The sequence below is a fragment of the Rissa tridactyla genome, chromosome 2, assembly GCF_028500815.1.
Source record: "Rissa tridactyla isolate bRisTri1 chromosome 2, bRisTri1.patW.cur.20221130, whole genome shotgun sequence".
In the NCBI taxonomy this organism is placed as follows: domain Eukaryota; kingdom Metazoa; phylum Chordata; class Aves; order Charadriiformes; family Laridae; genus Rissa; species Rissa tridactyla.
The window spans coordinates 150,976,700-151,001,161 of record NC_071467.1 but is presented as its reverse complement, the minus strand read 5'-3'; the positions used below and the strand labels follow the sequence as shown (position 1 = coordinate 151,001,161).

Genomic DNA, 24,462 nt, shown 5'->3' with positions numbered 1-24,462 from the left:
TAGTCTGCCCAGGCTTTATCTACAGCAGCTATCCAAACACTGTTCTGAAGACGGAGTTACTAACAGGCATCTGAATTACAAAGCGTATTATCTAGATGGGTCGCACATTAAGCTAGCTTATCTTCACTCATGTCTGGGTGACATTATTCCCATTTCATATCAGACATGTACCAGACAGAAGTATTTATACAGACAGACTAAAGTGAAAACAATCCTCTCCATTTTAGGCGCCTAGTCTGAAGTGCCTACAACATGATTTTTTAAAGCATATAGCCTTAAAAGTGAACTAGGTACGTTCAAAGCAACTGCTGCAAGAACCTAGTGCCTCTGCACATCAACTCGAGTGTGGAAAGTCAGCTGTCCACACAATGAAGGCATGGGATGAGCCAAAAAATTGGTTGCAGAAATTTGTCTACCACGCTCTCCTCCATCCGTCTGCCCATCTAATCCAGCACCATCACTTTTGTCCAGGCAGTGTCATATCCCTCCCACCTCTGTTAACTCCTCACCACTGTGCGCCCCACTGCCTTCATGTCCCACTTCATGTCCCACACACCCACCTGTCCTTCTTGCCACCCCCCACCATCCCTTCCCTGCCTTCCCGTCTCCTGATGCCACCAGTCTGGCCACTCTTCCTGCACTGCCCACCACCCTGCCATCCTGCACCCCTTACAGCTTCTCCTGAGCAGTCCTCAGTTCGCGTCCATCACCCCCATTTTCTCCTTCCCCTCCTGATGACTACCTTCTGTCACATCTATATTTCCAGCAGAAGCACCTCTGTGCCTGCTCTCTTTTCCCAGGTCTGAGACCCTGTCTCACCTGGAAAAAGCAGGAGCTGTCATTATGGGGACAATCCAGCTCCACCGCCGCAGTCCTGGGCATGTTCTGCTTGCCCATCGGTTGGAACGGTCAGAGAATGAGCACCACCCCTGCACAGGGCTGGGCTGCTGGGCACCAGAGGGATGAGAGGGAAAAATGATGGACGGGAGAAATCTTTGGAAAATGGAGCGTCTAGAACCAGAGACGAGTCTGCCAAGAGCATGAGCAGATGTCTCCGAGCCTTGTCACCACAGATCCTGTTCCCGATCATGATGGCACCGCAGCTCTCAATCAAACAGCTGGAGGATTTCTTTTCTTTGCCCTTTTTAATGTGGGCAAAACAACATTCCTTCTCCCCTCCCTCCTCCCCCCTAGTTTTTCTTGGAAATGGTTGAATTGGTTTAGCTGACGATATTAAAATAAATTTAGCCTGAGAGAGAGACACAACCTGAAAGGCTCAGATCAAGTGATAAAAGCCTGACAGACTACAGCAATGGAAAACAGGTTCTTGTAGTAGAAGTTTTAATACTAGATGGTACCACTCGCTCAGTCTAAATATAACCCTGAGCAACATCCCAGGAGAATATCTAAGTCTTTGGCCATTGTAATTGCTCCTGTTTTCTCACTCTGGTTTTGCATAGGTGCATAGGAGACAGCATATCAAAAATAAAGACATTCAATAAGGTTTTGCCTTCATCATTTCATCTTTTCGGGGACGATAAAAGTCAGATGGGACTGTAAATGGTAGGCTACTGTGCGTGCAGCCGCCCCGGCGCGCCGTGCCCCTGCCCCTGCCTTCCGCTGCGGAAACAACCACCACCACATTCGCTGGCTGGCAGGCACGCGCTCCATCGGGAAAGATCAAATCCACGTGCTTGAAGAGCCTTCAACAACAATGTTCACTATGATCAAGTATTAGATATTTAATGCAAAGATAGTCTAGAACACAGGAAAAAGAGATTAGAGAATATTAACGTAAGTTGGATGTATTAAAGTTGGCAGCGCTTAATTAAGCGTAGGCTAGGAGTAAGGAAGGAGTAGGGAACGAGCCAGGGCAGCCCCCGAGCCATGAGTAAATACCTCCTAGAAATTCTCAAAGGATAGGCGAAGGGCAAACATATTATCTAACTTCAAACAAAGGGGGGAAGGAGACAGATCTGAGGTTCCACAGAACAAACAACCCGGCTTTGATATCAACTCAGACAAATTATTATTCAACCCACTTGTAAATACTTATAACAGGTGTCAATTTATCGCGGAGCGGGAGGGAGCGAGTATGCGATCCAGGAGGAGCAGCGGCGTTTCCAGCTCCCTGCTTCCCGCCCTGCACTGCAGCTGCATCCACTCCCACAAGATAAAGTCATGAGAAAACAGAAAACACAGACTTGTCAAGAACAAATTAAGTCTAATCAATTTAATTTTCTTCTTTGACGGAGCTGGGAGCATAGTGACTAGGGAGGAAAAGACAGTAGAAGTCGCACACTGGAACGAGGAAAGCTTTTGATGGATGCATGTGATATATGCAAATCAGGTGAATACAATTTAGGTATAATTTACTCTAGGTGGGTATACAAATGTTTCAAATCTGTACTCAAGGAATAGTTAGTAAATTCAATGTCAACCTGAAAAGGTCTGAGCCTGGGGTCTTGCTCTATTCGGTATTTCCATTAATGACTTGTAAATTAGAATAAAGATTACAATTCCAAATCTGTAGGGAGTGCTGCGAGCATTTTCAGGGATTACAATTAGAATAAAATCTTAATAAATTAGAGACGCAGTCTGAAATGAGTGACTGACACTCAATATGGGCAGGTGTAAAGCACCGTGCTGAAGAAGAAGGGAGCAATGCAGAAGTGCAAAAAGGAGTCTCGGGGGCTGGAGCCGTGAAGAGAGAAGACATCAAGAGTAGCGTGGGGCTTGGTTCACACAGGTGAATGTGCTCGGAGATATACTGAGAGCAGCACCACATGTCAGGCTCTTTACTCCTCTCAGCCTCAGACCCAGTTTTGGGCCCTACCTCAAGCGAGACACTGCTCCCTGCCACTTGCTCACAAGCAGTTTAGGAAGTGTGAGCCCTTGAGAAGAGGGTACAAGAAGTGGGCTTGTTTAGCTGAAAGAAAAGGGAGGAGGAATGAGGGTGAGAGAATGAGAGATGATAACAAGTTTCAAATATGTCAGGCTGCTAAAAGGCAGTGATAATCTTGTCCGGCTCCCTGCGGATGTGGAAAACTGAAGGGACTGGCTTAGCATGCAGCAAGGGAGATTTCGGTTAGATATTAAGGGGAACCGTCTTGCCATGATGATAGTTAACCACTGGTTAGGCAGGGAGGCTGCCAATCTCCATCAGCAGAGGTTTTCAAGAGCAGGCTAAACGAAGCTCTATCAGGAATGGTGCAGATGAAGCAGATCCTGCCTCAGAACCAAGGGATTTGGGATGGACACTAAACACATTGACATTTCTCCGCTGCCTCCCCCCCAAAAAGGTATCGTTTTGTTGTTGTGCCCCACACATTTCTGAGAAAATCAAAATGCTTCTGTACAAGATTCCTAGTCCTATAAATAGCCACCTTACCTGAATTACAATGTGCCTTTCCCCCACGGCTACGACTGTCCGAAGTAGAACAGCCACTTTATCACAAAATGCCACCAATGACCTACTTTGCAACCCCCTTTCCTGACAGGCTCTGCCCTTTGGGGAGGAGTGAGGGGGTGCCAAGGGCAGGCAGGCCTGGCAGGGTGGCAAACACCACGCAGTAGGAACAGAAACTTTGCCTTTCCTCCAGGGATGGGAGGGATAGGGAGTCTGAGACACAAGAGACACACCACACGTTGCAGGATCTTGAGCAGAAAAGAGGCAGTAGATGTGCTGAGTGGAAGTACAAGAACAGGGTCCTGACCAAAGGACTCATATCGGATCACGGACACACACCAGGCAAAACTTCAAGAAAATTCCCATTACAGCCAACACCACACTGAGGGCTTCAAAGCCACTAGTGCTAAATGCACAATCATCTCTGCTGACGACATGGGAAGATGTGCCAAAGTCATTGCTGGAAGATAAGCCAACTCTACGTTGGCTCTGCATGTCTTCCCAGGCCAGTCTCTCCCATTCATCTCACAGAAATTAAAAACAAATCTGTGAATTTTTGTGTTTAACCCTCATTACCTGTGAGCAGGAGGGTTCACATTTTTTCACTAACACAGGGATTCACAGACAGAGGAAATTACAGCTCACATTCTCTTTGCATTCCCTGAGCAAAAAGTCCTCACTGAAATCACCGAGGAACTGTGCCAGAGAATGAATTAATGATACGGTGTGTCTCCAATAAAATTAGGAAGTGGGGAGGAGAAGAGGAGCGAGTCTTGAAGAGTTTGTTTAACTCTCAGACGGTAATTATTCCTGTCTTCTATCTCACCGGTGCAGATGCATCAGCAAACCCACTGTGGCATCAGAGAGAACGCAGAGCATCTCCTGGGGGAGACCTTAACGAGTGACGGCTGCTCTCCAGGGGTTGACAGCCCCGTTCGTTAGGAGGTTCCAGGTCGTATTTCAAAGTTTGCCTTCTCAGATTTGCCAAGAAAAAATGGAAGAGAGAGATTCTCTTTTTTTTTTTTTTTAAGTAATATGGGTGTTTGAGTACTGGTTTTGCAAAATGATGAAATAAGTGTCTGATGGCGCATGGATGGGAGTTTGTATCCGTAATAAGGTTGATTTTTAAATTTGCCATGGACCAATCCAGCCCCGACTGAACACTGATTCGCTGAGGCTCGTAAGCATCCAAATAGAAGTAAACACATAAAGGGAGAGAGGAAACGTCCACGCATGCACAGATACCGCTGCTCGCATTAGCTGGTTTTCAAAATGTCAACAGCTCGCTTCCCCGATGACAGAGCGGCATACTACTCCACTGAAATCGGTCCAGATTTTTTTCAGAGAAGGAGCAATTGTTAAAGAGCACTCAGTGCTACTCTGCGCTCCAGATACAACCAGTCCTTCGACCAATTGGCAGCATATGGTGTATTTCCTCAAATGACAGCTTTTGTTTGTCACAACAGGAGAACAAAATAGTACATTTATTAAACAAAGCATAATTAGCCAACTCTTTCCCTCCCAAAAAGGAACTGCAGAAGAGGGTATTTTTTAGGACTCGGACGAATGTTTCCATGCTGTTTATGACACTTTTGGACAGAGCAATCCATTGTGGTGGAACAAAGCACATGGAATCACATTTGTTGTTCACATCTTAAAATCAAGATGTTAAGGGCTAATCATCCCACCTAAAATACCTATGGCAAAGTGCTAATAAGCTACTCCCACACTAGGACTATATGGACCATTATTATTGTTTGCATGTTTTTTAACAGAAAAGCTCTCCATCTGCACAAACCAAAAAAAAGCCCCAAATCTCAGTAATGACCATATTAAATGTTTCGAAGTACAAATTTTTAATAAGGGATCCATCACATAGTTGAACTTCTTTGAGGTGACAGTGACGTGACTTATAGAGCCTGGGCTCTGTGATCAAAAGGATTACACACATTAGCATCCTACTAATCACAGCAGGACGGGCCAGCCCATCAGGCCAGGACTCACGGAGGAGAGATCCGTAAACAAACACTTTCTCCCGCTCACAAACGTGGCTGGGAGAGGAGGCGCTCCAAAGCTGGTGTGGTCTTCTCCTCTTTCAAAGAGATAAGGATTGTGTCTGCTGGAGTAAATAAATTCTCAGCATAGTCTTATGCATCTGTTTGTTTACTCATTTTCAGGCATTGCCATCCTCTCCTGTGTTGTTATCCCTTTTATATTACCCTTGTACGTATAATCAAATGCCCTCTCTTCTGGGGTGACCCTCTGCTTCTTCCTGTATTATAGACGCCTTTGATCTTTCTTTCTTGCATCTGTGTGTCCTGCCTCGTAGTCTCAGCAGGATTTCCCCCCGACCCCTTGCACTGCCAGAAAATAAATGCCAAAGCAGCATTTGTATGCTTTAGCGCAGAAAAAAAAATGAGAGAGACGCTGGAAGAGCCTACAGGCAGGCTCCGCTGGGTGTGCTGGGCAGGGCTGCCCACCGGTGGGGGAGGTGAGCCCAGGCTGGTGAAAGGTGGCCCAGCTCCTGAGCCCCCCTGGACCAACAAGGTGAGCAGCTATCACCGTGACGGGGGAAGAGGGACCATCCTAAAATTTCAGAAATGGCTTTTTTTTTTCAGAAATGGCCCCCCTTTGTCACACACTTGGTGACTTGCACTTTCAAGAAGGAAAACTCAGCCTTTAACTTTTTTTTTCTTTTTTTCGACTAGCTCAGATTTCAAAACCCCGTCCCTTGCCCCACCATTTGAGATGGTCCGAGTTAGGGCTGACAAATTCTATTAATATCCTAGCTGTAATACACTTGGGCGACGAAGAGGCTGCTGTTGATTTTTGTTCTCTGCAGGCACTGCCAGTACCAGCAGAACTGAGGGTTCTCTCTAGGTAGATGTGAAAAGATGCCATCAGTTCACACAGAGACCTTAAGGATCGCATCAAGACTGCTGAAAGGCTGACCAACCCCTTCCTTCATAGCTGGAACTGGTGAGTAAGCTTCCCCAGCAAGCCCGAGTCCACTGGCTCTTCAAACAAAGCACAATAACAAGGTTGCAGAAAGTGAGATAACCCTTTCCACTCAAGAAGTGGAAAACAACATCTGTTAAAAACCAAATAAACCGGTGTAACGGCTTCAGCAAGAGACCCAGAGGATTTTAGGGATGCAGCTCGTGGCTTGGTCAACACATTGTGAACAGCAAATTACAAGAGAACAATTGTTTCATACCAAGCTCTCCCACCCCTGAACTCCCTCAAGGTTAATTAGGATGGCCTCTGGCCAAATTAATTAGAAGAGACGATTTGGGCAGGACTTTGCTATACACTCGGAACTAGTTCCAAGGTGACCGAGAAGTTCAGAAATGCCTCACCTTCCAAATAAAGCCTGCTTGGCAAAAAAATGAGCTCACGTGTGCCATGTCATTTCTCTGACAATCAGGAGAAACACTTAAAAGTAATCTTTCCCTAACAAACGGCAAAGGCAGAAGAATTTTCTGTATCCTTCCCACCGAACAATATGCCCTTGTTTATTTTCTGTGTGCTTTTTGGGTCGTAAGAGGCCAGTGAAATTATGCATCTAAAGAACAATATACTACTGTAATATGCCACTTGATACACACGACCCGGCAGACTCTCAAAGATCCGTCTTTTCCAAGAGCTGGCGAGTACATGTTGCAGCATGGAGAAATCCTGCACATCACCATAGGAAGGGAGGATGCAGAAGCGGGCCCAGCTTTTGAAACAACAGGCTAAATTGGTATTTTAGTGGGTAGTATAACATGCCCCAGTGGCACAGCTTAGGAGAGCATCCTGCCTTGAGGGTGACAGCCCTGCCCAGCTTCTCTACCCGGCGGCAGCAACCTGCCTTGACCTCCTCCGGACTCCTGATGCCCTCAGCATCTTTGGCAAAGGGAATAGCTGGCAGGACCACACTTTTTTCCTCCAAGTGGTACCACAGTGAGTGGTAGAACCGCAAGAGCGTAGCAGGGTAGGGCAGATCTAGCTTCTGTGATTACAAGCTAAGTGCTGGCACAAATTGAGGCTCTCGCAGTGGCTGCATCTCTGAACTGCAAAGCCCTTCTCTGTCATTAATCTGATATTCTTTAGTTTGAAGCCGGAAGGTTGCTATTTTCCATGTGTCTGTTACCCACAAACAGCAACAGCGTTTCTGGGCAGAATCAGAACTTTTAAAGTGACAAAGAGAAAAAGCTTCAGCTCATGCAAAGAAGTGGAGCTGAATACTTTTCGGCAGGACACAATTCTCATTGTCACTAGCCAAGATTTAATGCCTTGACTGTGCGGATCAGACCGACTACTCAGAACAGTTACATGGTATTTTCACTTAAAGACAGGGGCTGGAGTAACTTAATGTGTAGGGTCTATGCCACAAAAAAGGCATTATTCTCAACTCTTGACACACAAAAAAAGGAAAAAAAAAAAACCAACCAAACCTAAACCCTTAATAGATGCAAGAGTCCTTTGGCGCCGATCCAGCAGCAGACTAAGGCCATAATTTGTAATTCTGAGGCAATTATGAAATGACATAACAGCACAGACCTCCTTCTGACATAACAGCTTTTTTTTTTTTTTCATCTCCTTTGCAACAGTACATGGTTTAAAACAACCCCCAGAAAGGAAATAACCCCAAGGATCTATTTGACTGCTGGGTAAATATCGGGAATAAGCACCGAGAGGGGCGGCGGGTGATGTTTCAGACATCCTCCTCGGTGTCAACGGGACCCAGCACCGAACGGCAGCCGGCGCCCGGGTGGCGACGGGGTGGGGGGACGGCAGCGACCGGCGCTGAATGAAGGTGAGCGGCACCGACTAACTTCCCTGGGACTCCTGCTCCAGGGGGAGCTGGGCCCTAAAAGGGGGGGGGGGGTGATGGGGAGGGGGGGGGGACACGGGTAAAGAGAAGAACGAACAGGTGCAAAGCGGCCGGAGGAGGGATGGGGATACCGAGGGGATGTCTCTCCCCGCGCCTCCCGGGTACCGCGCATCGCCGCCCGCCTTGGGACCAGTCCGACCTTTTCCCCCCACCACCACCCCCCCCCGACACCCCCCGCCCTTCCCAACTCCTCACTAACCCTTTTCCACGACCTACCGGGAACTCACCTCTCCGGGCGATCACCGCAGGACCCTCCGGTGGCGGCTGGGGCCGCCGCGCTCAGCGGCCGCGGCAGCCGGGAGGCGCCGAGCGCGGGGCGGGGGGGGGGGGGCGGGATGGGGCGGGGCGGGGGGCGGGCGGGGACCCGCCCGCCCCCCGCCCCGCCCCATCCCGTCCCCCTCCCCGCCCCGCCGGAGGCTCTTGGGGCATCACGGTGTCGTTTAACCTGGAGAAAAGGAGGTTGAAGGGAGACCTTATCGCTCCCTACAGACTATCTGGAAGGAGGTTGTAGCGAGGTGTGTGTGTGTGGGGGGGAGGGTGTCGGTCTTTTCTCCCGAGGAACAAGTGATGGGATGAGAGGAAACGGCCCCAAGTTCATCGAATCGTAGAATCGCCTGGGTTGGAAGGGACCTTTCAGATCATCGAGTCTAACCATCAACCTAGCTCTGACAAAAACCACCGCTAAACCATATCTCTAAGCGCTACGTCTGCCCGTCTTTTAAATACCTCCGGGGGTGGCGACTCAGACACTTCCCTGGGCAGCCCGTTCCAATGCTTAATAACCCTTTCCGCGTAAAAATTTTTCCCAACATCCAATCTAAACCTCCCCCGGTGCAACTTGAAGCCATTTCCTCTTGTCTTATTGCCCGTCACTTGGGAGAAGAGGCCGACCCCCACCTTGCTACACCCTCCTTTCAGGTAACTGCAGAGAGCAATAAGGTCTCCCCTCAGCCTCCTTTTCTCCAGGCTGAACAACCCCAGTTCCCTCAGCCTCTCCTTATAACACTTGTTCTCCAGACCCCTCACCAGCTTTATTGCCCTTCTCTGGACACACTGCAGCACCTCAATGTCTTTCTTGTAGTGAGGGGCCCAAAACTGGACACTGTACTTGAGTTGGGGCCTCACCAGTGCCGAGTACACGGAGACGATCACTTCCCTAGTCCTACTCACCACAAGCTGTGCGAGGGGAGGTTTGGATTCGATATTCGGAAAAATTTCTTCACCAAAAGGGTTGTCAAACATCAGACCAGGCTGCCCAGGGAAGGGGTGGAATCGCCATCCCTGGAGGTATTTAAAGGACAGGCAGACGTGGTGCTGAGGGACGTGGTTTAGTGGTGTTTTTGGCAGTGTTATTACGTTGATGGTTGGATTCAATGATCTTAAGGGTCCCTTCCAACCTAGACTATTCTATGATTCTACGATTCTATTGCTGTAACAACCAAGGTCAGCTAACTTCATTATTTTGCCCCGTTGGAGAGTCGGAAGCAAAAAAGCATAGAAGGTCACACCTGTGGGGAGGAGCAGACAGGACAGGTGACCCAAAACCAGCAAGATATTCTATCCCATCTGCATGCTCAGTATGAAAGCTGAGGGATCAAAGGGTCAGGCCTCTTCCTTCAATGCCCAGCATCCGAGGAGGATTCTCTCTGTTCACCTGCCTTTGACCCGGATCTGTGTGTTCCTCAGTCCAGATATGGAATCCAGTTCCCATCCCTCGCTGAGTCCAGTCTGGGACTTTCCCAGTGCCTGACAGTGACGTGATCGTTATCCTGGGAGCTTGATGTGGTTTTGCATATATTGTAAATATGTCATTATTTTCTTTTTACTTTATTATTAATATTTCATTAAATTAGTTCAGTTCCTTCTAAACTCATAAATTTCTTTCTCTCTCTCCCTCCTCTCCTTGGAGAGACAGGTCGGGGAGAGCATCTGTTGTGCATTTCAGTGGCCAGTCCAGCCCAAACCACTTTTCTCCACTGAAGAGATGTTGTGGGATTTTTTTTGTTCTTGCTTTCTCTCTCAGCCCACAGCTTCACTGAGAAGACATCGACTTTGTCAGCACAAGGAAAATCTGCAGATGGGGTCCATCAAGGATGGAGAGGGACCAGAAGAGACCCTTTCAAAGTGCGCTGTGCCTGCCAGCACCCAAAGGGCTTGTTCTCACCATGGATTTCACAGTGACATTGTCATGGTTTAACCCCAGACAACAACCAGGACAATACAGCCACTTGCTCACTCCCTCCAGCTGAGATGGGGGAGAGAATCAGAAAAGTGAGAAAAAATTCGTGGGTTGAGATAAGGACAGTTTAATAAGTAGAGCAAAAGCCACAAGCAAAGCAAAACAAGGAATTCCTTTACTACTTCCCATCGTTGGGCCATCTCAGGCCATCTCCAGGAAAGCAGGGCTCCATCACACATAATGGTGACTTGGGAAGAAAAATGCCATAACTCCAAATGTCCTCCCCTTCCTCCTTCTTCCCCAGCTTTATATACTGAGCATGACACCACGTGGTGTGGAATATCCATTTGGTCAGTTGGGGTCAGCTGTCCCATCTGTGTCTCCTCCCAACTTTTTGTGCACTCCCAGTCTACCCTCTGGCAGGGCAGTGTGAGGAGCAGAAAAGGTCTCGAGAGCTCAGCAACAACCAAAACCGCCAGTGTGCTCCCAACACCATTTCTCATCCCAAATCCAAAACATAGCACTACACCAGCTGCTAGAAAGACAGTTAACTCCATCCCAGCTGAAACCATGACAGACATCCGCAAGTATTTTTAAAGCACTGCTTATTGCCTGCTTCCCCACCTCTCCCTTCCCCGTCATTTATTCAGCCTCTAGAAACAGGTGAATAGTTTGCAAATCTGTTTTGGTTTAAAGCCACTCTTGAAACAGTATGTTTGTGAATCATTTACTTCAGCAATTGCTTGGGCCCATCAACTGCTTGCCGTGTCTTAATTGACTTTTACCCCAGGCTATCAAAGTGCTTTACACTTGTTCATAAATTGAGTCCTGTTCAATACCTGCTCTAGTTAACAGCGAGAAAACAAGGGCAGTGAAGTTACATGATGAGTCCAAGGTCACGGGAGAAGTCTGCAGAAGAGCCCAGAACTGAGTACAGGTTTCCCAGTGCCCTGGTTTCGTAGGGAGCTGGAAGGAATCGTCATTGACCTGCTTTTCTACGGACATCTCCTTTTGTCTTCCAGCAGTGAGGCTCTGAGCCTGCAGCTGCTGACACATGAAGTATCCACCAAGGGCAATGCCACCGGCAGCAGGAGAACCTCCAGCAGGACCCCGCGCAGGCACCTTACGCCCCATCCCTGCAGGGTACCTGGGGAGTTCTCTGTGGCTTTGCTGGTTGGCAAACCCACGTATTTTCCCACGGTAAAGCTTTGTAGCTGACACAGTCAATCACTAGAAAGTTTAGGTTTTGTCACAGAGCAGCTTCTTGTGGGTGTGACGGCAGCACAGGTTTCCATCAAGGAAGCCATGCTGGCACAAGTTACCATTTATTATTTAAATATCTCGACTCTGACAGGCAAATTGGGACTTGTGGGTTTTTTAAATACCTGTCTCTACTGTCTTGTATGAAAAAAAAATTCCAGGATGATTTTCTCATCTGCATGGCTGCAGCTCTGAGCTCTTCGCTCTCCTTGGTTGTAGGAGACAGTCCTGTTTATATCCCTTCTTCCCAAACAAAAAAGCTTTTGCTCCCTGTGGGTAGTTACGGTGCACCACACAGAGCAGGTCCTCACTGCTGGAGCTCTCTGCTCTCCGTTGGGAAAGCTGCTGTGGCACTGGCTTTAGGGGATGGGAAGGGGGGGGGCCACAGGCTGAAGCTTCCACTCCATGGAAGGAAATCTGGATCATTTGCTGAACAATGTCAAGGTGAAGGGAAGGGACATCTTTATGTCGTCAGGAGGTCACAGCCTGTGGAGAGTACGACAAAAGTGCAGAGGACAGAGACACCTCAGAGCTGCCTCTCTGCACCTGGGGGCATTTTTTGTTACACCTCTTCTGAGAATACTTCGTGGGCTGTAAAGGGAGGCACAGCCCGTGGAAGGAGGCAGTTCAGCAGATTTGTTTGGAGTCCTGCAGTCACTGAAGATTTCCCCCGAGTGAAGTCAAAGGGCCTCGAGTGGAGAAACAGAGCTTTCCTCCTAAAAAAGGAAAACAGCCACCCGTGCTTCTAGCTCTCCTGTTGCAGTGAAAAGCCTGGAAACCTGAGCTGAACATAACTCGATGGTCAGACACCAGAAAGCAAATTGCATGATTTTTGAGAGAATCTGAGGGATCTGTTGGGCTGGATTCACAATTAATGACTGATGACGGCTGGCAGCCCCAAGTCGTGTCCAAGTGGGATTGCCCAGAGGGCTGGTGTAACGCACAAAGCCATTCGTCTGCGGTTTAGGAAGTCTGAGTGCTGCACTCCTCAGCAGCATCGCGGCTTTCAGGGACTCCCTTTGCTCCTGCTGCATCTTGCCCTCCGCCTCTCAGAGATCAAACTCTTTGGCCAGATGTCGCTTCTGGTTTTGCCTTAGCTCATTGCCCAGATCAATGGGGTTGCGGTCTCAGGTGGCTACTGCAATGCAGATCGTGACTGCCAGAAGCAGGGCAAAGATGAAGAAAAGCAGAGCAGACAGGAAAGCAATTCTGCTTTTTGATGGCCAGAGTAAATGTATACAACTGATGGAGCATTGCTCCCCCACAAAGCCCATGGTCCTGCAGCCACCTGGGGAGATCTCCCTCTCCTGGCTCTTTCCAGGGAAGGGGACCATAGTTGGACATTCTTCAGTTTAGAGCTCCAGCCTCGAAAAGGCTGGAAGAACTAAATGTGGCTGTGAGAGAAGCATACAAATGGGGTTTTCAGAAGGGAAAAGAGCGCTAAAGCCTCTGCCCTGCCACAGAGGACTCCTGAGATGGGTGAAAATCAGTGTGGAGGGGCAGGGTGACACAATGGGGCAACAGAGCAGAGAGCTGTTACTGCCCCTCTGCTTTGCATGGCTTGCAGGGGGCAAGAAGAAGGGCAAAGACACCATGAACCCGATGCCAGCGGTGGCTGTGCGCAGCAAAGGCGGGTATCTGGGCAGCAGCATGGAGGGGCTGCACGAACCCAGCAAGCAATAAGCCGTCCCCTTTGTCACAGTGGCCAGGTTCAGATCAGCGTCCCGTGGGACACGGTAGAGTGGGTCCATGTGCCGGGGCAGGCAGGGAACACCAGGGCTCGGTTCCTCGGGAGACCAAGAGCAGCGCCTGCAAGTCTGAGTGAGTGGCCGTTACGGACAGAAATGGTGGAAAACAGAAACACACAAACACGAGAGAGACAGGCCAGATGGGGGAAATACAGATGAATTAATGCACAGGGAAAGGAAAAGGAAAAACACACAGGCATGCTGCACGCCAGCCAGCTCTTCAGCAAGAGCACTGCTGCGTGCCATTGCTCTGATGAGTGAATGGGAAGTGCTGCTCTGCTTGGTGCAAGTTATTGCTGCTTTATGCCTTTATAATTCTCTTTGGCCTCAAAACCTCCCTGATCGGGAGTCCTCTGCTTATGTTTTATGTCCGATCATCAGCGTTGCTGCTCGGGGCCAGAGCTTTCCTGCCATTCCTACCCAGCTTGTTGCAGGCTTGGAGCCTCATTTCTGGAGGTGATCCTGCATTAGTGGTTTTTACATCGAAATCAAGCAGATTTCTTCATAATTTGGTGTGGTTTGAAGTGACTAGATCCATTAATTATTCCCTGAAAGACTGTAACAGTTTTTGTCTTAGATCCAGTTGCTGGGAATGTATTTAGGAGCATACGCTGAAATCACCACATACCTGAAGTTTACCATAACTAACTAGCCACAGATGTGCTATTAAACCCGTGCTTATTTTTTCCTCTTGTCTGTCCTATATGGCATGTTACAGCCATGATATATTAAACTTTCTTATAACAGATGCTAGTCATAAACAAAGCAGCTATTACCCTTTTGCAAGAAAACACATCACATTACCCATCCCGCCAGTAATCACCTGTTTATAGAACTGGCACCTCTTTTTAGTTTGGAACAGAGGAGCTTCAGATATTTTATTGCTACATCAAGGGAAACACTAAGCACCGCCGCGGAGAGGGGATGTTTTCATTTGACAGTTCTTTGGTGCTTCTTAAGCTGTATTTTGACCTGGTATTTGGGGATTCGTTCCTTGAACTACTTTATTGCTTCCTAAGCATCCCAAAGAAGTAGGTGGGATGGGTGTGTATTGAATAGAGGGAAATATTTCACGATGCCGGGTGGTGACTATTCTGCAAGGACGATTTACCACCCAGCCATCAGTGTCTGTGCAAGGTGTTGGGCCACAGGCTGCTGGGGAGGAGCGACAGTGCACTGATGGAGAATATTTTCCTTTAGATGTAAGGACTGAGCTATCGTGTCTGTTAGATATACCTCATAGTCTTAAAGTATGACACACAAACGTGTGCTGGAGGGAGGAAAAAATGGGGAAAAAAAAGCTAAAAAATAAAAGGCCAGTTAACACAGAGGAAATGTACAGCCATGTATACCGTGTGTGCTGCTGAACATTGTGAAGACTGCTGAAAAGGCTCAGAGGTGTGGCGCACAGGAATTACCCTTCAGAATTTAGCTGGTTTACATTTGCGAAAATTAGGTAGTGCTTCCAAAACTTTTGAAGTGCTAAATATTGTTAAAATAATCCTTACAGCTCTTTCATTCAAGGACTTGGCTCAGGGTACTCAGCAAATATTAATGAGTTTCTCATCATAACACCCAGGAGAGACGGGAAGTTACCACAGTAATTAGCCCCGTCGCCCAGCTGAGGAACAGAACAGTTAGGCCTCCTTTTTCAGGAGAGTTTCCTGACCAAAATATTTGTACAGTCGTTCATCTGGAAAGCTCTCGAGAAGGGTTAGGAGCTCCAGCTGGCCCCCCAGCAAGGTTTCGAGATTGGGGAAGCAGAGGGTCATCCCCAAAGGTAGGGGAAGATGAAAGAGGAATAGTTATGCAGTAGCAAAGCATGTTGGATCTATCCTATTTTTCTGGCTTAAAATTTGAATGCTTACTGCTCTAGAGAAGGCTAACCCCTGCGTTTGCTTAATAAAGTAATGTAAATTTGATGCATTACGTACAAGGGTACACGAATGGTACAATACAGATGTTATCACAGCTCCATTAGTCTCCATGAGGGCAGATATGGAGGCTGAGCTGTGACGGCCACATCGTCATTCCTGCTAGTGATGTGAGCACCACTTGTTAAGGAGCGAAGCCTCACAGGCACTGGGAAGTAGAGGACATGGCTGAGAGGTGTGCAGCCAGGAACTGGTCTTTTTCCAAGCACAGGCAAGTTTCTAGCTTCATTTCTCAAATCAAAAAGAAGGGGTTAGCAAGAGCTGTGGATCCCATTAACATCACTGGCCTAGTGTGGACTAGTGCTGGTGGAAAACATACTTCAAGTAAGGTAAAAGAAGAGCAGGCCCTGGTCCAACATCATATATAATCACAAGATGTTGATGGTCTCCAGGGAAATGCCCACTTTGCTGTTACTTGTGAGTGCTCAGCAGCTCCCAGACAACACTCAGCAGCCCATCGGGTCATGTCTGATATCCAATGTACATCTAGTCAAGCAGTAGGAGCCACCCTGTCCTCCCACCAAACTTCTAGCTACACCTCAGCACTGTCCAACTGTGACTCCAGATTTACTGTGGCAAGTTCAGATACTGACCTGTTGGAGTTACAGTGAGGGATGAGAGCAAACTCAGGTTGCCCGCAGGCATTAGCTAAAAACTCTTCGCCTTTTTCATGAAACAAATTGCAAATTCACTTTAAAACCAAACAACAGAAAACAACTTCATCTTCAAAACAGCTGCAAACATATTCTTAGCAATATAGATAGCTTAACGCGCAAACACATAGTGTGTGCTGAGCAGCTCTTTATCTGGGAGAAGAGAGTCTGAAATAGCAGGGCACCTGGGGGAGGAGGTGCACAAGGGGCAGGGTGATAAAGGTATGTGAAGTAATGCAGAAACAGAAGAGGTGGTTTGAGAATGTCTCCTCCCATTCCTGAACATATATTTATAAGCAATTAGCTGGAAGATGGCAAATACGGTACTGATAAAAGGATTCTTATTTATTTCCACTGATACAGCTAGGCCGTGTAAATCACTGCTGTGAGATACAACTGAAGCCCTGAGGTTTACAAGGAACAAAGAAAAATATAGACCGAAGGCAAAAGAACCTATAGTTACAGCAGTAAATATCAAGAAACAGAGTCTGCAGGGGTTACACACTTCAGAGCTTTGGGCAGACTGTAATTATTGGTAAAAAAAGGAAACTTGCCCCCCGCCCCCGTCCCCCCGCCCCCGTCCCCAGCCCCGGCCACTGCCACTTAGAGAGACATGGAGGTGCTGAGGGACCCGTGCACAGCCAGGCAGGGGCAGGCAGCGGGATGGGGAGTCGGACCGGCAGCTCTAGGCTGTGGGCCAGCTGTTGGCATGATAGTCCTCCTGCTCGCCTTTAGAAGGCAGGAGATAAACACAGCTTCAGAACTGGGAGACCACCCTTCCCACAGCGCTTGCTGTGCTTTGAGCAGCGGGGCTTTGGGTACCAGCTTTGGGTACCGCTCGCACTGAGCCGCTGCAGCAAGCGCTTCCCTGGGGAGCTCCCATTCACACGGCATCGCTGAGGGGAGCATCGCTGAAATGGTTTGCTTTAATGCAAAACCACAGCACACAGCGAAAAGGCTCTTTTTATAAATGCTCTGTGACATAGTTCCTATTAGTTCCATAAGGACTTAAGTAATAGCTATTTAAGTTTAACTCACCAGTTTCAGCTTTTGACTATAGTAACATTAATTTTTTAAATCTTACGTTTCAAAAGGCAGCACTGTCCTTTCTGAAATACTGCCTCCCTCCTGTAGATCTATGCGAGCTGGTTTTTATGAGATCAAGGGCCGAAAGCTATCTATAGTAGGTTGTTCAGGTTTTTTTCATAAGAGAAGTTGAGCACAGTAGCAAGGGCAGAGCGTGAAGAAAGGCTTGTCTGTAACAGGATACTTAAAAAGTTCAACAAGAGTTTGCAAGACCCCTTCATGCCAGTGTGTTCCCACAAAAAGCCTCACCCAAAAAGCTGAAATTACAGTCCTTCTCTGTTAAAGAGAGAAAATGTGAGAATGGCTTGTAATTTTTGAACCAGAAAAGCTATGTTTATCTTCCAAAGAACAGCCCCTTGAAGATGTGACTGTCATCCAGGGCTAAAGAGCAGGCAGAAAGCCCCCAGAGGGACAGGCCCTCGGCGGCTCAACACCCGGCACCAGGCATCTGTCTCCTGGGGCGGGGGGATGCTCCTGTTATCTTGCTGATATATACCAGAGTGTTGCAGCTTTCCGTATCCAAACACATCTTGACACTGGAGATTACACAGATCCCGGAGCCCTGGAGTGAGGCCAGGGAGGTGTACCCGCCCCGGAGCAGCTCCCGGCCACGGGAGCGGGCAGAGGCAGCGTGGAGAAGCTCTATCAGAGAGCAATGACATGTCACGGCCGTCTTGAGCGGGCCAGCGGGTCAAAGGATTATGGCTCAAATCCATTCTTCCTAGAAAAAAATCTTTTCCAAATCCCTGACTTAATGCTATGGAATCACACAGGGAGAGTGCTGTTATCTGTGGGGGTGGTGCGGACCCACCTCTGCTTCAAGTGGGAAATCCAAAACAAGAAAAAGTATAGGTGTGCAGAGCATCCCCCTTGCACAGAGTCACGCTCGCCAAGCTGCTTTCCTCCCCCCTCACACCCGCTGCTGGACGGGTTTTGAGGAGCGAGGGGGGATGTGTCTTTAGACCCACAGTAATAAACTTGCCTTGTGCACGTATATTTTAGGCTTGAATTTAACTCTTATTTGCTCTCATATTATTTTGCAACAGGGCATGCACTTCTACAGGTACTGTTGGCATCCCCAACAGGTTTCCTACCTGCTCTCCACTGGAATTGATTTTGGAGGGACTGGAGAGGAGACACTTCTTTGGAAAATACTTTTGCCAAGAACTTATCTGAGCAGCATTACGGAAGCGTGGTTTAGCTCGATAACCTTTCAAGTTTTAGCAACTGTGCAAAGGACTGCAGCACCAACACCAGAATGTCAGCCTGCACCATAAAGGTTTGCAGGTCTGTAGGGATCGTATTTGGGTTTGAAAGTCATTGAAATCTATTAATTATCTTGTAGAAGTTGATACTGACATTACAAAGAAATCTTGCTTGGAAGGCAGAGAAATCCAAGCTCTCATACCACAATGCTTTTCTTGTCAAGCCGAAATCTTCCATTTCCCTCTTTCTATCCAGGACCAGAGGGAAAATGGAACCAAGCACTGAAATAATAGAAGATTTTTATTAGGCAAAACCTCAATCAGTTTAATCAGAAGGCATCCATGTGCGTTTTACTAGGTTATTTTGGTCTGAGGCCACCTTCTGTAAATTTATGCAGCCCCTGATTCACTAGAGGGCTTTCAGACTCATCAGTGGAAATTACACCTCCGCCTCACCACATTTTCTGTGCTTCGGATCAGAAACAGCCACCACGGAAGCCCTAATTTATCACAACTTTTCTTTCACTGGCTCAAGCTTCACCCCTGGTGTTTGGGCATATTGCAGCGTTGTGATACAGAAGTGTCACACAGACTGTTTAAAGACGCAGCCTGCCCGAACCCAGTCATCCCCACGGGCAAGTCCCTACCCTGGAGGGTCTCACATCCACCTCCCAAGGTTGGGGGCGACCTCCCAAGACCTCCTTTCACCTCAGAAAGACCTGAACCTCGAAGGAGATCCTTCGTCCAAGCTGTTTTGGAACACCTTGTCTGTCCTCAGGAAGGTTCTGGGAGAAGAGCAGCCAGCCAGCCTTTTTCAGCCAGTTTGAAAGCAGATTAAACCCTCCCCGCACATGCAGCTTAGTCGGGCAGGCAACATCAGAGAAGCTGAGCTGCATCCACTCCAAGGAGAAAGTTAAAATAGAAATGGGTTTTCTTACTTCAGCTCTGCCTTTTGTTGTGCCCTGCAGGCAGCGTGCACCTGCGACCGTGTATCCTCCAAAGTCAGAGTGCACTTGCCCAGAGTGAAAAATGGCACATGCAGCCTTACGTTTAATTCCCATCATTTCTAGACAAGCCTCTGTTCTTCTTCTATTGAACATGAACTTAGTGGTCATAAGCAGCACCACAAACCATGTAGGTACTTGACACGTCTCAGAAGGGAAGCTGAAGAGCGAGTTGCAAAACTCAGAGTATAGCTCAGATCCTTACAAGTGGCTGCTCCATATGTAAGGAAAGGAGCAAATAATCACTACAGAAATAATGATACTGTTGTAAGATGCTGCCCTCCTCTACCTGCCAGGAGCCATCTTCCTCTCTAACAAGGTCAGAGGCATGCATAGTGGGAGCTGCAAATCTTCTACACCATCAGTGGTACTAGCCTGGATAGTTTTCTGGAGAGCACTAGGCTGATGGTTTTGCAGTAAAGTCAGTGAGGAAAGCTCTGCTGAGGGCTGTTTCCTTGTAGAAATGATGAAGGAAACAGCTTGGGGCAATGACACCATAACCCAGTACAGCTGTTTCTGCAGCGATCATTTGTTCACATCCGAGGATGCATTAAAAGAGCAGCTTGGAGCATTTCTGTTGCTGCTTATCCTCTGTCTGGGCTGTTGTTAATGCAACACTCACTCAATGAAGTGTTTGGGATGAGGTCCAAAAAAGCACTTAGGTGCCTAAATCCGAGGCAGCAATTCACAGCTGCCTAAGGACTTAGGTTCCCCCTTTTGTACACCCCTTCCCAGAACCTCTTTAAAAACTTGGACTTCTGCAATGGGGGTGACTCTAGGTGCTGCCATCTTAGCTGGGCTTGGCCACTGGAGCCTGCCTCCTGCCATTCTTCCATCCAGCCCTGTAGACCAGGTGACCATGTTTGAGGTCACTCAGATGCTCTGCAGCTGTGCTGTGGGCTTTGAATTCAGCAGCTGGAGCTGCTCTTGCTCAAACCATGGCTGGTGCTGCTCTTCCCCATCAGTATAGATGCCATGGGAGAGTGGTGCTGGCTGGCTCTTTGCAGCCAGAGACTCATGGTGAGCATGGTGACAAGGGTGACAAGGGAAGAGGCTGCCACTAACCTGTCTTGGGTATATTTTCTCCCATATAGCACTCCCCTTCTCCCACTCCCTAAGAGGGATCCAGGATAGAAGTGATGAATGTACCCATCACAGAAAACAGTTATTCCCTCTTCCATCGCCCTTGCTACTGATGGCCTGATAGGGAAGGGTGGAGCCAGGTGGACTCTGCAGTCTGGCGGCTGCTGCGTGTGTGGAAGCTGGATGGCTCATGGGACACCAGGCTCAAAGCCACTCATACTGCCACCCATCAATAGAGCTGTACAAGTCTGCTTAAAGCCATTCCTAACGCAGTATAAATTTCGTCCATTAACCAATTCTTCTACTACATTACAGAGCCTGTCTGTCCATGTGCCTCTTTCCTCAAGATAGAGCTCAAAATAGGTACAGAGATCTGGTTATCAAACTCCTGTGACTTAGAGGGAGCCAGAGAAAGCATAGTTGCTCTTCTACTACAGCTTGTTCACTTTGCTCCTGAAGAAGCCAATTACTTCCAAGGAAGCTCTCCAGGTAGACGACGAGCTGAGGCGCATATGCTGGGGGTGCCTTAGTTGGGATGGCAGCACCCCTCCCCGCAGCCTCAGTATCTGCTTGGGTGATCTGACAGACATCTCTCAACCACGTTCATGTGTCTTGCCACGAGAGCTTAAGCTTTGCCAGGTTTCTCCTCTCGCCTGATGAAGGAGTTAGGGGTCCGTGTAACAGACACTTGCACTTTTCAAGTATATGTCTCAGGTAGGGCTCTACACGCGCAGGCTGTTTTTCTCATTAAGCCCTTCAGTTACTGCAGTTTACCTAAATCCACACTGGACTGTAAAAGGCTTAATCGATGTAACACTCACTCCTGATGATGTCAAGGAGCCACTATACCAATCCAACAGATGAGCTGATCTGATAGCCAGTAAATGAGGGATGACAAGCAGGGTTTATCATGTTAAACCAGATGCCATCAGCACCCTTCAGTCCTGCAAAAATGCTTTAATTCTTCATAAAGCTATTACAGAGACATGTAAGCAAAACATGAGATCTGAGCTCCTTCCTGCTCCAGCCTTCTGCCACTGGAACCTCTTCCTACAATCAGGAAAAGACCCTGATGTGGAGGCATGTTTCTGAAATTATTTCAAAGATCAGATTTGGTGTCTTCTCTGCCTACATGTGTCCTCAGCAGGAAAACTGCAGAGCAGCAGAAGAGGGAACATGAGGGCTACTGTGGGATGGAAAATGAATCGTCTGTAGATCTGTCCATGCATGTGTATCTGGCTGGGCCCCACACTCCAGCCATGCTGCAATCCGTATTTCAAAGGGACCATCATTCCTTCTCCAATTACTGGTGCTGGCAGAGCAGCAGAGCTGGCAAGAGAGCTTTCAGGAATGTCTTTATCCTTCACAATCCATATGAAATAGGTCCAAGTAGTAATATTCTCGGAGAGCCAGATACACAGATTTTGCAAAGGTTGGGAGCAGCAAAGCACACTATTAATAAAACAGTCACAGTGCTCTTGGTTTTGTTCTGCTTGTTATAATTGTAAGCAGAAGTTTTCTTTTGTCTAGGTCAAAGTCTCTGTTGCTTCAAATTTAGAGATGTCAGAGGCAGCTGAGCAAGAGGGCTTCATTCAATGGGCAGCAGTACTCGATCCAGCAATCAGTATCCAGGCCTTCAGTCTACTTTGGTGAGTTCAGTGGAAGAGTGGAGAGGAGAGCTTGTCTGAGGACCCTCTCTCCCCTCCACTGTTAACACTATTGCAGCTCAGAGTAACTTGACACAGGTGTCCTGGCTTAGAGAAAAAAAAGGATTTTTCTGGATCTGTACAAGCATATCCATGACCATATAAAATGGTAAAAGTTAGTATGACATTAATTTTCGTATTTATTATTTTATTAATGCTGGCTTATTTTAACAGGGTACCTTCAACAGGGAGAAATAAAGGACATACATACTCTCCAAATACTGGGAACCAGATACAAAAAAGAAGCTCCTCGTAAGTGCTCTTTTTTAGCCTCAACCAAATGTTATGAAACAAAGTTGGTGCCTTCTGGCAGTATGAGCCTGCTTAGGAGGGGAGGTTTTGTTCGGGTAGTCCACAAACTTTCCCTACACGTTTTCAAAAGGTAAGCCTCAATAGCTACCATTAATACTCCAAGTCTTCATTCTCAAGAGGCCAAAGCACCCACCATTTCACCTCATTTGCAATTTAACAAGTTTATCATCTACACGATGGCATCTCTTTTAAAGGAAATCCCGGTGGAATTAACCAATATTAGATTTCAGGTGCAGCAGGAAAATGTGCAGCGAAGCATATTTATGCTAGAGACAGACTTTTGTGCCTAGGTATGCTGCAGTGGATATTGCTGAAAGGGGCAGCTTTTCTGTAAAGTTCTGTTAGATCCTCTCAGCAGGAAACAATTACCTGTAATACCAATTTCCCGCAGAATTTCGCAAATCCTTCCCTACAGGGATTTCACCTTTCATTGTTTCCCCTGCACAGGACTGAAAATCTAACTGCTGTGGTACAAAATCAGATCTGAGTCATATTTTTTTCAGCCTGTGGCAGCTAAAGGGAATAATCTCATCTTTGACGAGAAGGAGATGGGCAAACAGGGTAAGGGCTGGTGACCTGAGTCCCAAGATGACCTCTAGAGATCCCTTCCCACTACACCCATTTCGTGGTCTGATGCCCAGAAGGAGAGTGGCGGAGGGTGCAGTGGTGGGGGTTCATGCTTCAGGGGCTCTCATGCTTTGGCAGCAGCAGGAGGTACAAATCTGAGCGCTCCAGGGCCCCGAGACATCTGTGGGAATGAGCACTGCCACAAGCGGTGTCTGCCAGGAGGAGCCTCCTGCAGCACTCGCCATCCTCCCCATGGGTCCTCTGAAGACCACAGCGTGCCCATGGCAGAGACTCTGGCTGCCTTGAACCACCTTCCCTTTGTCTTTCAGCGGCCGTGATGCGGGTTTACGAGGAGGAATATAGCCATGGCAACCAGGAGTCACATTTTCAGTGCCTGTTCTGTATTTTTTGCATTTGTCCCTGTCCCCTCTCCCAAAGCGAGGTGTCTCACTGTGCGGTATCCTGACAGCGTGGGCACAGCCCTGCCTGCGCAGGCAGCCCCAGAAATAACCCACAGCATGTGTGGGGGTCTGCCTTCTTCCCCAACATTGGAAAGAAACTCTGGGCCCAGTGTGGGGGTGCTCAGACCCCATACCAGGCAGCATGTCCCCAGGGAAAGAGGATTTGTGGGACACTCCAAGGAGATGGGCATAGAGCCAGAGCAGGGACTTCTCTCTTGGAACAGTTCAGCATGTTCAGAACTACCATATGCCAAGGTTTCCTTGCAGAATCCACCCGTTTCCACCTCTAGAGACATTTCTGGGGGAAGAGGGAAACAAGGACTTTGTCTATGTGCTTAGGGATGCAGGTTGGATGACCCCAGGAATGCAAGACAGTCCATTTTGGTGTCCCCAGTACCTGGCAGCCCAGCAGCAGCAGGACCTGGTCTGCGGCGTGACAGGTACAAATGACTGGTTAGATGTTTCAGCTTCATTTCCCACCGAGTTGCGCTGTATGTCCATCTGCCCCTGGCAGTGTGTGGCTCTGCCAGCCACTTTCACCCAGTCCTGATGGGGGAGGCATTTCAAGGCCATGAAGTCCCAACAGGTCTGGGACATGCAACGAGTTGGGGCCATCCTCAGCACTGGTGACCCTTTGCCCAGGCAAGCCCTGGACACCAGGGAGGGCAGGGATCGGATTCGGCAGGAAACCAACCTCACAGGCTCCTATGAGCAACTCCATGGCTGTTTGCCCCCGTCCGTCCCGAGCAGTTTAATTAACTCCGGCCCAGATGACCTGACATTTCAGGTAAGCCGGATCTGATTTTCCGGCTGAGGGAGCCCTCAGATCTTTACCGTTTCCAACCAGATTTGCTCATGAAAAGCACATTACCCTCTGAGGCCTGATCTTCAGTGCCAACAGCAGAAAGCACCAAGTGTCTCCAGCTGACGGCAAAAAGGAACTCAGACCTTCTTTGCTAAGCCCTGGCTGAGAAAT

The 24,462-nt window shown here is 48.2% G+C and overlaps 1 protein-coding gene across 3 annotated transcripts in view; it reads right to left on the bottom strand.

The window, feature by feature from the left end:
- Window positions 1-24,462, bottom strand: part of JCAD (junctional cadherin 5 associated) — a 68,300-nt gene that overhangs the window by 24,396 nt on the left and 19,442 nt on the right. The window contains exon 1 of one of the 3 annotated variants that reach the window (XM_054191859.1): window positions 8,516-8,608. The exons of 1 other annotated variant lie outside the window; for it this stretch is intronic. The gene's annotated coding sequence lies outside the window, so the exon portion shown is untranslated. Of the gene's footprint in view, window positions 1-8,504; window positions 8,609-24,462 lie in introns of those variants that run through there. One more of the 3 variants, XM_054191860.1, reaches the window with a different exon arrangement.